Raw genomic sequence first — 13,463 nt, forward strand, 5'->3', positions numbered from 1 at the left:
GAGCACACATACTGGGGAGACGTGAGGTGTCTAATATATTAGAAAGGATTTGTTATAGGGCTCGGGTTTGTATAAGATACAGGTCTGGGGCTTTGCCCAGGATTCCATACTGTGTAGGGAACAGAGGTAAGTCTTTGATTTGGTAGCTTAATACAGCTAAGCAGGTACAAGGAAGGAAGTGAGGCTAAAGCTGTAATAGGTGAAGACGCTAATGCATATGGGCCAACACAGGGGGCTGTTGGGTCATTTTTGTGGTTTGGACAATGCTTATGTTTTTGTGTTCATATATGATACAGAGATCTCTTGGTTTTGTTTTGATTTTTCACAGTAGCATGGCCTTGTGTGTTGTTGGTGTCATGTGAAATGGTTTATGTTCCACGTAATACCATGGTACAGCTATGTCAGGCCAACTCCTAGTAACGCCAGGGTCTAGCCAATAGTCCAGGCCAGTTTCAAGCTGTCATGGGCTGTTTTCCCCTCTCTCAATAGCTAAAGAAAAAAGCATGACCCTGAGAAGAGGACTTGCTCAGCAGCGGAGGTAGACAGGGACATCGAAGGCGAATGTTGGCAGTGTCCAAGCACCACGCAAAAGAGGGAACCACTGGACTTCCCTGGTGGCGCAGTGGTTGAGAGTCCGCCTGCCGATGCAGGGGACAGGGGTTCGTGCCCCAGTCCGGGAGGATCCCACGTGCTGCGGAGCGGCTGGGCCCGTGAGCCATGGCCCCTGAGCCTGCGCGTCCGGAGCCTGTTCTCCGCAACAGGAGAGGCCACAATGGTGAGAGGCCCGCGTACCGCAAAAAAACCCCAAAACAAACAAACAAACAAAAAACAAAAAGAGGGAACCACTGTCTGTGGGTATTTCAGTCCCACATTCATGTACTTTAAACATCCAAATCCTCTGACACCATCCCCTTGCTTTCACATTCATCAAGGAACGTTCTCTCTTGAATTTATCTTTTTGCGTGTCTTCACATAGGGTAAAAATGTCCTGGTATTTTTCACATGATAGTTCATGTATCAATATTTCTAATAATAAATTGTTTTAAATTTAAATTATATATACTTTATATATATATAATTATACATAATTTTAATATATTTAAATGTATATATTAAGTAAATACCATGACCTCACTTTTCTCCCTTCTTCTAATATCCTGCTTCCCATTGTCCGGCCCAAACAGAATCCAGTCAGTTATTCTGATTTGAACTTAGGCCAGGAAAAAAAGCATTCAAACCAATAAAAATCTAGGCATTTATTTATAAGCTTGCTAAGTCTTGGTTTTCTCATGCATAAAGGTAGGATAATAATATCTTTTCCTTATCATAAAGCATTTAGTGACTAGTGTGTGGTAAGAGCTCAATAAATTACTGCTACTGTTGTGATTATTACCTTATATTTTCTACTTCGATTTTCTCTTTCCCTTTTGTGTTCCCCTGTCTCTCAGTGTTTATGGTATATATCCCCTACCTGCCTTCTAAACTTCACACTTCACCTGCCTACTTAAGATCGCCATAGTTTATCTCACTGGGGTCTCAACCTCAGCTGTTCCAAACTGGACCAATTCCCTTCATTCCACACCCGCCTCTCCCAGTCCACTACCTAGGTTTGTATTTCTGCTCCCCTAGTTGTGTAACTCTGGGCAAGTTATCTCATCATTCTTCACCTCAACAGACACATCTGTCAAATGTGTACTAGCTACCCCACAGGGTTGTAGTAAGGATTAAATAAATTAATACATGTAAAGCACTTCTGAAAATGCCTGGCACACAGTAACGTTCCATAAACGTTAGCTGCTGGAGTCATCTTTTTCCTGCTGTTCATCATCATCACCCTCAATAAGCCAGCTTCACAGCCTTTATTCGCTGACCAACGACACTGCCAGGCAACCAAAGCCCTAAGCTGGCGACCCCACGTTCCTGTTTCTGTTTCTGCCTCATCCCCTACATCAGACTGGTTATCCAGTCTTGTGCTTTCTTCCTCTGGAACAGACCTCTCGACTCCTCCCCTCGACCCTCCCGCGGTGGACTGGCACTCTTCATCTTTCCCCTACGGTGGGGAAGGATGCATCTTCCCACCTGGGGGCTGTCACCTTGCAGCCAATCTGTCCTCTCCATCACAGCCATAGGTCTCATTCTGAAAAGCAAATGTCATTCTAACAAACATGTATGTATGTACCATGCGCCAAACACTGTTCTGGGAGTTTTAGAATATTAACACATTTGTAATCTGTATTCGGTGACTTCTCTGTCTTTTATATATTATTTATTCAACACACCCTCTGTTGAATATTTATTCAGGTGCTAAGTCAGCCAGGGTCCTGTCAGGAAACAGATGGCATGCCCAAATGTGATTTTAGGACAGTTTAATGAAGGGACTGCTTACAGTGATGCAGGGAAAGCACATGGAAGGGCTGGCGACTGCTGGGCTCCACCACCCTCGGCTGATGGAGTGAAGGGGTGTGGTCACCAGACCTGGTAGGAGAAGGTAGTGTCGAGGGGCCCGCATGACAGGGAGAGTCAGGAAGAGCTGACCCAAGGCAAGTATGCGGGGAGGGGCCAGGGGAGTAATTCCTATGACCTCACTTTCCTCCCTTCCTCCTCCTACACGGTGCTTATTACCCAGCCTAAATGGATGCCAAAAGGTAAGAAACCCCATTAAGGCCGTTTCTACAGTTCCTCCTCCTTAGGGGCATAGAAAAGGGTGGAGTCGTGTAAACGGGGGATCCGGAGGGGCGGACCCTTAGTTATACAAATATAACATGAGCAGGCACCCACTGCTATGGGGAGGAATGTCACCGGACCTTTCCTAGCACGACAAAGATTATTCCCCTGACAAAAACCCTTGATACACAGTGTTCTAGCAAGAGCAAACAGGACAGATGGAATCCCTGTGTTCCTGAAGCTTCCACAAAAGTAGACCTTAAAGGAAGTCTATAAAATTCGTAGATTCCAGGGTTTCCCTGGTGGCGCACTGGTTGAGAGTCCGCCTGCCGATGCAGGAGACGTGGGTTCGTGCCCCGGTCCGGGAAGATCCCACATGCCGCGGAGCGGCTGGGCCCGTGAGCCATGGCCGCTGAGCCTGCGCGTCCGGAGCCTGTGCTCCGCAACGGGAGAGGCCACAACAGTGAGAGGCCCGCGTACCGCAAAAAAAAAAAAAAAAAATCATAGATTCCAGCCTATTCTTCTGCCGTGTTTTCATATATATATTCCACTTGCCAGCCATACAAAAGTACTTCCTGTCTCTTCCAGCGGCAGGGGGTTAGGAGTGCAGGGAACTCACACCCACTTTTTGCTTCGGGAAAGAACTAGTTCATGCTTAAATCTCACTGCAAAGAAGGCTGGAAAATGTAAAAGAGCACACGGAATCTTTTAGTGAGTACCACTGTCTCTGTCAGAGTTTCTGAGTATTTTTTGCTTACTTCCTAGTTCTTAGCTTTGTTCTATTTAACAAACCCCTAACATAGTTGGCCAGTCAATTGCAGTTCTCTTGAGATTTTTTTAAGAACAAAATGACACACAGAAAATGTATCATCAGCTAATACGCATAAGCTAACAGCCTAACCACCCGCCAGAAGGAGACTGAGAAACATTCCATAGATTTTTGTTAAAGGAATTTGTGCCAATAATTTTACAACTAGGTTGTGAAAGTGGAAGTAAAAAGACTGAACTTTCCTTATGCTCTCGTGTGCCAGTTATAAATTTATTGCCTCTGGGCTCCAAATTCCAACTTTATACGGGCTCTGTGGTAGTAGTTGGAGTTCCTCTGGGCCTGCCTTCCTTACAGAAGCGTGGTGCTAGGCTCTGTGGGGAGAGAGCACTGAGTGCCTTTGCAGGAGGGAAGGATGACTCTTGCTGGCTCAGGCTGCTGCCCGGTTGTGGTGGGTAAGCAGTGAGGGGGTGAGGACACCGGGTGGCTTCTACTCCAGCCTCGTGCCCAGAATGCACATTCCCTGCACGACCTCCAGCCCTGACTCGCCCTGGGGACCACCTTCCCATGGCCCTCCCTAGGGGGAAACCACACACGCTGGGCCTCCAGCCTTCAGTGGTGCCCTGACTCCCTCACAGGCCCACCTGTCCAGAGTTTCTCTCTCCTGGGTCCCTCCCCACGTGGCTGTGGAGTGTGACCGGCCACCTGCCTGTACAGCAGGTTTCACACTTCAGAGGCAGGGTTGAGTAGTTGTGGCAGAGACTCTGTAGTTCCCAAAGCCGCAAATATCTATGGAATGTTTGCTGATCCCTGTTCTGGTCTATCAGTGGAAACAAACACACAAAAATAAAAAGTAATAAACACAAAGCATCTTTTAAAACAACTTCTGTTGCTCTATTTGGTTTTTCTCCATAAAAGTGGTACTTTCATGTTATTCTTCTTTATGTTAACCCTCAAGTTTTTAAAATGAACATGTATTTTTATGGATAAACTCAGTACAAATATGGATTTAGAAATACCTCCTCCTGTGATTTGGGTTACTCTGTAATAAGAATGGTCTTAGGAGCAAATGTTGGATTTGTACTCTGCCTGTATTTTAATTCCCTCCTCACACAAGAAAGCCAACAGCCGTTATTTGAAGGTATGGGTTCCTTTTACAGTAAGTCTCTAAATATGGCAACATTTATCAACTCATTGAAGAAAGCCAGGCCTTCATGAAAATAATATGGCCTTTTCATTTGTGGATGGTATATTTCATGAAACCAGGCAAGATTTCAGAGCTATACTAATGTTCTTTTTTCCCCTCTCCCTACCTGAACTTTGGCTGTCACCTTCCTTCTTTCTTTACCTCACTCCCCAGTTTATTGGGGTCAAGGTTGCTGGGTGCAATGATAATGAATAATGTAGTTAATTGTGCTCTTCTTTGGACTGTAATTTTTCTTGAGATTCAATGGATATAAACACTACTGCGTTCTAATTTTCCTCACAAAATATTGATACAAAAAGTCGTGAAAACATTTTTTGCATTTCGTAGCATTTTTAAAGTGTTAATTTTCCTACATATCAGTTATTTATCTCCTGCACATGTAGTATAATTCTTACTAAATATGGATTCATTATGGTAAATGACAATAGAAAACATCTTATTTTTAGGCTTCAGATGGCTAAAAAGGGGAAATACTCTGAATAGGATAACAGATCAAGGAAAAACATGTATTTGGGGAGCCATAGTTTTTTCTTTGAAAACTTTTTTTCTCTAAGGAAAATGTTTTATCTATTTGCAGCATCATTAAGGTAAGCAGTTGATACTTAGTATTTTTAAATGTTCAGAGAAAACATTTTCATTTATTAAAAATAACTATAAAAAGGTAACATATAGGGGGCTTCCCTGGTGGCGCAGTGGTTGAGAGTCCGCCTGCCGATGCAGGGGACACGGGTTCATGCCCCGATCCCGGAAGATCCCACATGCCGTGGAGCGGCTGGGCCTGTGAGCCATGGTCGCGGAGCCTGTGCGTCCGGAGCCTGTGCTCCGCAGCGGGAGAGGCCACAGCAGTGAGAGGCCCGCGTACAGAAAAAAAAAAAAAAAAAGGTAACATATAAATATTATAAAGGTCTGATGAGTATGCCTTTGCCAGCACATGGCACATGCAGACCTCGGATTATCTTTTTCCAAATTGTTTATTAGTGCAGGTTAAAAAAAAGAAATTCTTTTAAAAAATTATCATTGGTAAATACTGTATTCAAAGTATGAGACAGAAGTACCATAGACATTGATGTTTATCTCCTGAAATTTCCATAAGAGCCATGATAGTAGAGACCTCATCTGATGTTCTTACTACTGCTTTCCTAGCACCTAGCTCGCAGCAGGCACTCAATAACAATCCGTGGAATAAATAGTTTGTACTCCCTCACGCCTCCCCAAACCCTCAGGTACCATCAATTATCCTCTCATTCTCCAACCTCTCTCTCTACTGGCTATTGACCCTCAGCAAAACGAACAGGCCGATTAAGGAAAACTCCTCTTCTCACCCAGTCTTGGCCACTTGCCCTATCCTCCCTACTTTTGCTTCACAGCCAACTACAAGGCCTTCTTAGAGACAAAAGAACTGGAGTAGGTAGTTATTTTGGTCTCACAGAAGTCCCAACTCCCAACTTTACCAAAAGTCCTTATTTCCAGGAATGTAAAGAAAAGCTTCCCCACAGTTCATTTATACCCTCCTGAACCCAGGACATGGATGTGTAAAGTTATCTACAGCTTTGCTCAGGAACAGCTTTGAGCTCCAGAAGTCCTGTGATAAGGCCTGTCCTCCAAACTGATTCTGGCTGAGGAACATTCCCAGGTATTAGACCTGCTCCAGTTTGCATTCAGGACAAAACAGAAACGTGCAGTTCTACATGGGGTGGTGACTGTGGCATCTTCTGTGATCTGAAGAATGACTTGAATGCAGTAAAAAGGAGTTTAATACTAAAAAATGTCTCCCAGCTAAATATAAATAGGGAGGTATTTTAATAAAGAGCACAAACTAGAATATGCAAAATGAGAATTGCAACTAGACCTTAGATGTCACCTCAGGCTTTATGCTGATTCCATGCCATGTGGTGATCCTTAATTCACACTTTATAGTACCTTAAAGGGATTTCAAAATGGTGTTAAGGAGCAATTAATGTGTAATAAAGTAATACTTGGATAAAGAAATGGTAATATTTATCCATATACCTGACTGAAGATTTATATCAGGCTTACATTTCATAGCAGTGATCTAACCAGAACAAACATTTTTATAAAACCATGATGTAAATGACAAATACCTACCCAGAATCTCCCTAGAATCAGAACTGCTGATTCTCCTTTCTTGCAGATGCAGCTAACACATGAAATGTGCCAGATTTTACCAGCTAAAAGAATTTTCAGAAGATAAAACTAGCAATATTAGGAAATGACTTTTATGATAAACTATTATATACACAGCTTTCTTAATGTGAAATAGAAATCTCACCAAGAAAAAACACAAATTTCAAGCAAGAACACTGTTGCACACCAAATACCAAGGAGTAATTGTTTATGCTTAAATTAAAATATTGATTTGATGATGTAATTGTGTTCCACCTTTGCATCTAAACAAAGATTCGATTCACCTGCTGACCCACATTGATTATACTAAAAAAATAATAATAATAATTCCAAAGTGGTCTATAGACTGCTTTGGCAGGATTTGCTTTAATCTGAATAAATAACTTCCAAAAGTCACGTACACAAAAGATCTCAGAATAAAAATTTAAAATCCATCAAAGAAATCAGTTGTAAAAAAATAAAAGGCTTATTGTATTATTATACTACCTTTTTAGGATATCACCAATTTTCAATGGTATGGGATTCACACGAAAGGCGTTTAAGATACAATGGAGAGGGCGGAGTCAAGATGGTGGACTAAGAGGATGCGGAATTCTTGTCTCCGTGCAACTAGGGCACCTACCAGGCACCAGTGGCAGACCACGGACACCTAAGGGGACAGGAGGAACCCCCAGTGACTGGGTAGGACATGGGGCATGGGGGGAGTGAAGGGGGAGGAGAAGTGGAGGTGGGATGGGACTGGCCCCTTGAGGGGCGGCTGGGGGAGGGGAAGGGATCCTACACCCAAAGGGGGAAATTGGGGGACCACTGGGAGGACAGAGGGTCAAAAGGCAGCATGGCCAGGTTTCCCCTGCCCACTTGGGCCCCCAGGAACCTGCTGAGATCCCGGGCCTGATCCTCTGCCCACTGAGGCCCCCTCCAGCCACACGGGTCCTGAGGGGGTGGGAGGGTGGGAAGGGGGAGCAAAAGTAAGGGCCGGACCTCTGGGACAAGCACCCCTGAGGGGCGGCTGGGGGAGGGGAGAAGTTCCTACAGCCAGCAGGACCCACTCATGGTTAGGGGTCCAGCGGGGATGGGGGAGACCCTGGGGGAGGTGGAGGGGTAGGGGCACAGAGGAACAGAAGGGAATTTGGCCAGTGCTTTCCCTGTCCACTTAGGCACCGGGAAGCCTGTTGGGCTCCCGGCCTAATCCTCTGCCCTTGGAGCCTCCCTCCTGGGGTGCAGAACCCAAGCCCTGCCCCTACACACCCACCCAGGGCCCCACCCCTACACTCGGAGACCCCCTGTGAGACCCCTGCCAATGCGCTGGGCCTAAACCCCACCCACACACCCTCACCCAGGACCTTAGATCCAAACTCCGGAACTCCACAATCCAGAGGCCCTCCTTCTGAAGTGCTGCCTCTCCCCTTCTGCTTAGGTCCTAAGCAGAGGCCCTGCCCCACACCTGAACATTGCCCTGCCTAGGCCCCGCCCCACACTCAAACAGCAACCCCCACCGGCCTAGGTCCCACCCCACCCTAAATCCCGCCCCTGCATAAGTTCCACCCGTGCCTAAACTCCGCCCCCATAGCCAAGGCTTTTTTTTTCTTTTCTTTTTTCCACTTTTAGATTGGGGTTCTGTTTTACCTTGTTGATTCATTGTTCTTGGTTCTTTTATATTTTTATTTTTCCTAATAAGTCTTTTATTTTTCTAATTTTATTTTATTCTTTATACTTTGTTATTGTTCTCTCCTTTGGGCTTGTTCCCCCACCCCCCCCCCTTTTTTTCTCTTTTTCTGTTGTGGTTTTATTTTACCTTGTTGCCATTGTTTCAATTATGTTTTTATATTTCCTAATATATATTTTATCATTCTAATTTTATTTTGTTTTTTATTCTTTGATGTTGTACTGCTCCTTTTTTTCTTTTTTCTTTTTGCCACACCACGCAGCTTGCGGGATCTTGGTTCCCAGGCTGGAGGTTGGTCCTCAGCTCCTGTGGTCGGAACTCTGAGTCCAAACCACCTGACTAACAGAGAACCTCAGACCCCAGGGAAAATTAATTGGAGTGAGGCCTCCCGAAGGTCCTAATCTCAGCACCAAGACCTGGCTCTATCCAACAGCCTGCAAACTCCAGTGCTGGATGCCTCAGGCCAAACAACCAGTAAGATAGGAATACAGCCCCACTTATCAAAAGAAGAAAAAAAGAATGACAAAAAAATATGTTATAGACGAAGGAGCAAGGTAAAACCCTACAAGACCAAATAAATGAAGATGAAATAGGTAAGCTTCCTGAAAAAGAATTTAGAGTAGTGATAGTAAAGATGATCCAAAAATCTCAGAAACAGAATGGAGAAAATACAAGAAACATTTAACAAGGTTCTAGAAGAAATAAAGAGCAAACAAACAGTGATGAACAACACAATAACTGAAATTAAAAATACTCTAGAAGGAATCAATAGCAGAATAACTAGGCAGAAGAATGGATAAGTGAGCTGGAAGATAAAATGGTGGAAATAACTGCCAGGGAACAGAATAAAGAAAAAAGAACGAAAAGAATTGAGGACAGTCTCAAAGACCTCTGGGACAACCTTAAATGCAACAACATTCGAATTATAGGGGTCCCAGAAGAAGAAGAGAAAAAGAAAGGGTCTGAGAAAATATTTGAAGAGATTATAGTTGAAAACTTCCCTCACATGGGAAAGGAAATAGTCAGTCAAGTCCAGGAAGTGCAGAGTCCCATACAGGATAAACCCAAAGAGGAACATGCTGAGACATATTAATCAAAATATCAAAAATTAAATACAAAGAAAAAATATTAAAAGCAGCAAGGGAAAAGCAACAACTAACATAAAAGGGAATCCCCATAAGGTTAACAGCTGATCTTTCAGCAGAAACTGCAAGACAGAAGGGAGTGGCAGGACATATTTAAAGTGATGAAAGGGAAAAATCTACAACCAAGATTACCCAGCAAGGATCTCATTCAGATTTGACAGAGAAATTAAAACCTTTACAGACAAGCAAAAGCTAAGTGAATTCAGCACCACCAAACCAGCTTTATAACAAATGCTAAAGGAACTGCTCTAGGTAGGAAACACAAGAGAAGGAAAAGACCTACAATAACAAACCCAAAACAATTGAGAAAAGTAGTAGGAACATACATATCAATTACCTTAAATGTAAATGGATTAAATGTTCTAACCAAAAGACACAGATTGGCTGAATGGATACAAAACCAAGACCCATATATATGCTGTCTACAAGAGACCTACTTCAGACCTAGGGACACATACAGACTGAAAGTGAGGGGTTATAAAAAGATATTCCATGCAAATGGAAATCAAAAGAAAGCTGGAGCAGCAATTCTCATATCAGACAAAACAGGCTTTAAAATAAAGACTATTACAAGAGACAAAGAAGGACACTACATAATGATCAAGGGATCAATCCAAGAAGAAGATATAACAATTGTAAATATTTAAGCACCCGACACAGCAGCACCTCAATACATAAGGCAAATGCTAACAGACATAAAAGGGCAAATCGATAGTAACACAATAATAGTAAGGGACTTTAACACGCCACTTTCACCAATGGACAGATCAACCAAAATGAAGATGCATAAGGAAACAAAAGATTTAAATGACACATTAAACAAGATGGACTTAATAGATATTCATAGGACATTCCATCCAAAAACAACAGAATACACTTTCTTCTCAAGTGCTAATGGAACATTCTCCAGGATAGACCGTATCTTGGGTCACAAATCAAGCTTTGGTAACTTTAAGAAAATTGAAATTGTATCAAGTATCTTTTCTGACCACAATGCTATGAAACTAGATATCAATTACAGGAAAAAAACTGTAAAAAATACAAACACACGGAGGCTAAATAATACACTACTAAATAACCAAGAGATCACTGAAGAAATCAAAGAGACAATCAAAAAATACCTAGAAACAAATGACAATGAAAACACAATGATGCAAAACCTATGGGATGCAGCAAAAGTGGTTCTAAGAGGGAACTTTATAGCAATACAATCCTATCTCAAGAAACAAGAAAAATCTCAAATAAACAACCTAACCTTACACTTAAAGCAATTAGAGAAAGAAGAACAACACCCCCCCCCCAAATTAGCAGAAGGAAAGAAATCACAAAGATCAGATGAAAAATAAGTGAAAAAGAAATGAAGGAAACAACAGCAAAGATCTATAAAACTAAAAGTCATTTTTTTGAGAAATAAACAAAATTGATAAACCATTAGCCAGACTCATCAAGAAAAAAACGGAAAAGACTCGAATCAATAGAATTAGAAATGAAAAAGGGGAAGTAACAACTCACACTGCAGAAATACAAAGGATCATGAGAGATTACTACAGGCAACTGTATGCCAATAAATTGGACAACCTGGAAGAAATGGACAAATCCTTAGAAAAGTACAACCTTCCAAGACCAAACCAGTAAGAAATAGAAAATATAAACAGACCAATCACAAGCACTGAAATTGAAACTGTGATTAAAAATCTTCCAACAAACAAAAGCCCAGGACCAGATGGCTTCCCATGCAAATTCTATCAAACATTTAGAGAAGAGCTAACACCTATCCTTCTCAAACCCTTCCAAAATATAGCAGAGGGAGGAACACTCCCAACTCATTCTACAAAGCCAACATCACCCTGATACCAAAACCAGACAAAGATGTCACACACAAAAAAAAACTACAGGCCGGTATCACTAGTGAACATAGATGCAAAAATCCTCAACAAAATACTAGCAAACAGAATCCAGTAGCACATTAAACGGATCATACACCATGATCAAGTGGGGTTTATCCCAGGAATGCAAGGATTCTTGCAAATCAATCAATGTGATACACCATATTAACAGACTGAAAGATAAAAACCATATGATCATCTCAATAGATGCAGAAAAAGCTTTCGACACAATTCAACACCCATTTATGATGCAAACTCTCCAGAAAGTAGGCATAGAGGAACCTACCTCAACATAATAAAGGCCATATATGACAAACCCACAGCCAACATCATTCTCAATGGTGATAAACTGAAACCATTTCCTCTAAGATCAGGAACAAGACAAGGTTGCCCACTCTCACCACTGTTATTCAACATAGTTTTGGAAGTTTTAGCCACAGCAATCAGAGAAGAAAAAGAAATAAAAGGAATCCAAATCGGAAAAGAAGTAAAACTGTCACTGTTTGCAGATGACATGATACTATACATAGAGAATCCTAAAGATGCTACCAGAAAACTACTAGAGCTAATCAATGAATTTGGTAGAGTAGCAGGATACAAAATTAATGTACAGAAATCTCTGGCATTCCTATAAACTAATGATGAAAAATCTGAAAGAAAAATTAAGCAAACACTCCCATTTACCATTGCAACAAAAAGAATAAAATACCTAGGAATAAACGTATGGAGACAAAAAACCAGTATGCAGAAAACTATAAGACACTCATGAAAGAAATTAAAGATGATACAAATAGATGGAGAGATATACTATGTTCTTGGATTGGAAGAATCAACATTGTGAAAATGACTATACTACCCAAGCAATCTACAGATTCAGTGCAATCCCTATCAAACTACCACTGGCGTTTTTCACAGAACTAGAACAAAAAAATTTCACCATTTGTATGGAAACACAAAAGACCCTGAATAGCCAAAGCAATCTTGAGAAAGAAAAACGGAGCTGGAGGAATCAGGCTCCCTCACTTCAGACTATAGTACAAAGCTACCATAATCAAAACAGTATGGTACTGGCACAAAAACAGAAATATAGATCAATGGAACAGGATAGAAAGTCCAGAGACAAACCCATGCACATAGGTCACCTTATCTTTGATCAAAGAGATAAGAGTATACAATGGAGAAAAGACAGCCTCTTCAATAAGTGGTGCTGGGAAAACTGGACAGCTACATGTAATAGAATGAAATTCGAACACTTCCTAACACCACACACAAAAATAAACTCAAAATTGATTAAAGACCTAAATGTAACGCCGGACACTATAAAACTCTTAGTGGAAAACATAGGCAATACACTCTTTGACATAAATTGCAGCAAGATCTTTTTTGACCCACCTCCTAGAGAAATGGAAATAAAAACAAAAATAAGCAAATGGGACCTAAAGAAACTTAAAAGCTTTTACACGACAAAGGAAACCATAAACACAACGAAAAGACAACCCTAAGAATGGGAGAAAATATTTGCAGATGAAGCAACTGACAAAGGATTAATCTCCAAAATATACAAGCAGCCCATGTAGCTCAATATCAAAAAAACAAACAACCCAATCCAAAAATGGGCAGAAGACCTAAATAGACATTTCTCCAAAGAAGATATACAGATTGCCAACAAACACATGAAAGGATGCTCAACATCACTAATTAGAGAAATGCCAATCAAAACCATAATGAGGGAGCCCGGAGGAAGATGGCGGAAGAGTAAGACGCGGAGATCACCTTCCTCCCCACAGATACATCAGAAATTCATCTACACGTGGAACAACTCCTACAGAACACCTACTGAACGCTGACAGAAGACCTCAGACCCCCCCAAAAGGCAAGAAACTCCCCACATACCTGGGTAGGGCAAAAGAAAAAAAGAATAAACACAGACAATAGGATAGGGACGGGACGTGCACCAGTGGGAGGGAGCCGTGAAGGAGGAAAG

Source organism: Mesoplodon densirostris, chromosome 11, assembly GCF_025265405.1.
Source record: "Mesoplodon densirostris isolate mMesDen1 chromosome 11, mMesDen1 primary haplotype, whole genome shotgun sequence".
NCBI classification, from domain to species: domain Eukaryota; kingdom Metazoa; phylum Chordata; class Mammalia; order Artiodactyla; family Ziphiidae; genus Mesoplodon; species Mesoplodon densirostris.